Source organism: Trichechus manatus, unplaced genomic scaffold, assembly GCF_000243295.1.
Source record: "Trichechus manatus latirostris isolate Lorelei unplaced genomic scaffold, TriManLat1.0 scaffold00042, whole genome shotgun sequence".
In the NCBI taxonomy this organism is placed as follows: domain Eukaryota; kingdom Metazoa; phylum Chordata; class Mammalia; order Sirenia; family Trichechidae; genus Trichechus; species Trichechus manatus.
Genome location: NW_004443978.1, coordinates 11,808,457 through 11,812,368, shown reverse-complemented (window position 1 = coordinate 11,812,368; position 3,912 = coordinate 11,808,457).

The following is a 3,912-nucleotide window of genomic DNA, read 5'->3' as shown; positions in this document are numbered from 1 at the left end:
TCTATTGTGATCCCTGTCAGAGAAGTCAGTGGTGGTAGCCAGGTACCACCTAGTTGTGCTGGACTCAGTCTGGTAGAGGCTGTGGTAGTTCTGATCCTTTAGTCCTTTGGACTAATCTTTCTTTTGTGTCTTTGGTTTTCTTCATTCTCCCTTGCTCCAGATGGAGTGGGACCAGTGGAGTATCTTAGATGGCCATTCACAAGCTTTTAAGACCCCAGACACTACTCACCAAAGTAGGATGTAGAACATTTTATTTATAAAATATGTTATGCCAATTGAGCTAGATGTCCCCCAAGACCATGGTCGTCAGCCCTCAGCCTATAGTTTAATTTCTTGACTTCTGCTTCCATGAGCATTGATTGTAGATCCAAGTAGAATGAAATCCTTGACAACTTCAATATTTCTTCATTTATCATGATGTTGCTTATTGGTCCAGTTATGAGGATTTTTTTTTTAATATTGAAGTGTGATTCATACTGAAAGCTGTATTCTTTGATCTTCATCAGTAAGTGCTTCAAGTCCTCTTCACTTTCAGCAAGAAATGTTGTGTCACCTGCATATTGCAGGTTGTTTATGAGCCTTCCTCCAATTCTGATGCCGAGTTCTTCATATAGTCCAGCTTTTCGGATTATTTGCTCAGCATACAGGTTGAATAAGTATGGTGAAAGTATACAACTGTGGTGCATACCTCTTCTGATTTTAAACCACACAGTGTCCCCTTATTCTGTTTGGATGAATGCCTGTTGCTGTATGTACAGGTTCTGCATGAACACAATTAAGTATTCTGGAATTCCTATTCTTCCTGGAGAATGGAGTAGTAAACTCCTAATCTCCTGTATTCAATCCTTTTCTGCTAGAATCCTAATACGGTTGCTGCTTTTCTGACTGTACTCTGACTGTATAACATAGTTAAACTTCTGAGAAGTCTTTCTGTAAAACGAAACACAAAGTAAGTTGTTTAAACGAGAATTTCCCAAACGTATTTGACCACAGAGCTATCGCCACTCTCCCCACTCAACCTCACGTTTTCACCATTTGATATCCTCGGAAGACTGTTTCCATGGTGCACCCTTTGGAAAACACGTAAGAAATTGTTGAGATCTAGGAATCCAGTAACTTGCACCTAATCTCAGCTGTGTGACCATGGATAAGTCACCTCACATCTCTGGTTTTTGGTTTGTTTATTGGATCAAAGGAAGAGTTGGACAAAGGTCATTAGCAAGAGCTTTTCCAGCTCTAACTTTTTTTTTCATTCTATGAGAAATAGTGTCCTTAAAAGCTACCATATTTTTACACAGATAGTGCCCACTCTTTTTATTTGTTTGCCGGCCACATCCTCCTCTTCCCCCCACCGAGGTAGATTTGTAAGCATGCTACGCTAATTTTTTTTACAGCAACTTGTGGAAGAAGATTGGCAAAGCAGCTCTTGTAAGGGTGCCTCGTGGGGGGAGGGTATGGCTGGCAAAAAAAATGCAGAAGGTGTGAGTTATTTGCATGAAAATATGGTATTACTGTCCAGGTAGAAAAAGAATAAAAACCACTATATTTTGCTTTGTGTTCTCTCTTCCTTTTTTTTTTTGGCTTGGTTTGCAGGGATACTTCGAGATTCAAGCTAGGAAAATTTCAAGGGAACTGGCATCAAGTAAATAAATGCTAGGTAATCTTATCAAAGTAAAGTGAAGTTTTAGAACTGCAAAACATTAGTGCTAATGCTAAAAACATGGCCCCTTCAGAAACATTCTTACTTTTGCATTGCCAGAGTATGGAAAAAAGAAATCAATAAGGAAATTCCATCCCTAAGACTTGGTCATTTTTAAAGGTAGTGAGCTCCCTGCCCCTGGGAACATTCAAGTGGAGACTAAACGTTAGCTTGACTGAGATGACAGAGAATAAATTTTGTCTGTATTGTGCTGTCTCTTCAGAGTTTTATGGCTAAAAAGCATGGAACAGCTCATCTACACAGATCCCCACATTTTACAGATGAGGAAACAAAAGACCTGAGCGGTTTTAGGATGTTCCAAAGTCACACAGTTGTTGACAACGTTGACTACAATGGCAGAACTGGGAAGAAGACCAGGACATCTCCTTTCTGTTCTCACTGCATTATTCTGCTTGCCCAGAATTCACTCTTTCTTTGAGAAGTAAAATTTTCTTTCTGGACCCCTATTTTACATCGCTTTAAAGAAGCAAAATCATTCAATATGAGCTAAAAAACCCTCGAGGATGCCAGGTACTGTGGGAGGCTGATGAGGTTGGAAAGTCTGAAGTAATCCCTTTGCCCTCAGAAATCTTCTTTTTGGGCGTCCTTGGTGAGAGGACCCCGGGCTCCAGCTCTGCTGTGCCCACGAAGGCGAGACTAACCATTAGGCTTCTGTGCGACTTGCACCAGGGCACCCTTTATCCGCAGAAAGTAGGCTTTCCAGCTTCATTCAGGCAACTTCAGGCCCCACAGGCAGTGCTGAAAAATCAATCCGAAAGTAAACCTCTTCTTCAGGATTTGTAAACAAAGCACTTACCCTAGAGAGATCACAAAGCAGCCTGAGGGCGGTGCTGTTGGTGGTGTTGGCTTTTGGAGAAGGGACTGGTCTTCCTTTGCTAACTGCTTTCTCCATGCAGCTGGTAGTGGGAGTGTTGCAGGGCAATGGCTTTTCCTTCATTATCCAGCTGTTCTTGGTTGGGGTGGGAGAGGCAGTAAAAAATGCTGCCAAAGCACAGAGCCGTGCTGTTACTTTGCTATAGAGAAACAGGTGCTTAGTGATGATCTGATTTTATCGTGAGCTTTTCCCCCAAAGAAAACCCAAGAGTGGTCAAGGAAAAGGAAATAAAATATTAGACTCTACTGGGGTGTTCTCTTTATCTAAGAATGATGGTGTTAAATAATCAAAACTCAAAGAAATTAAGACATAAGTTTTGTTCTGAGCAGTTATTCTATATGCATATGTTGTTAGGTGCCGTTGAGTTGACTTTCAACTCATAGTGACCCAATTTGACAGAGTAGAACTGCCCCATAGGGTTTTCTAGGCTGTATTCTTCATAGGAGCAAATTGCCAGGTCTTTTCTCCAGCAGAGGCACTGAGTGGGTTTGAACTGCCAACCTTTCATTTAGCAGCCAAGCTGTTAACCATGGCACCACCAGGGCTCCGGGATATAGGGAGACCATTCTGATTAAAAACAACAACGACAAAAAAAACACAGATGGTTTCATGTAGGCTCGTAACAATCGTTAAAATAAACCTTTAATTAGCTCAAAAAATAACATAATATTTGCTTGTTTCATAATTTAGTAAACAATTTGCAAATTGTTGAAGGAGAGTCTCCTCTACATGAAGGAAAAAAGAAAAAGAAACGCTCCCAAGGAATGAAGACTTCACAGAAGTTTTAAATACTTTTTCCTTACTGAATACAAGTTTCCATGGTGACCAAGTACTTAATGGTTACTGAGTTAACATTAAAAAGTAGCTGCTAAAAGTTTGGCCCTCCATCCACTTGCAGCCATGCGAGTAAAATTTAAATTTAAATTAAGAAAGACCACTGTCTTTTTCATTAAATCATTAGGTTTTGGTTTTGTTATCAACTACCCTTTTCTAGTGGGAAAAGAGTAGCTTCTGGAGGAAAAAAAAGTCAACGCTTTTGCACTTTGGGTCAGGTCTTTTTATGGTTAATTTTTGGTTTTATGGACGGAGGGGAGGAACCTTAAAATCAAAGTAAGATGTCTGCTATCAATTTTTTTTTCTTTGACAATGGGAACAAAGTTAAAGTAGCTGCTTAAAAAATATCTGAGTTTTTGGTAAACTATTTGTTCCTTCATTTTTTTTTTCAGGATGTAGGATTCAGTTAAACCCACTCAAGAACTTACAACAGAAAGGAAGGGAGGGGGAGTTGAAAAAGATGGTGCAAATGGTTAATGTGGTT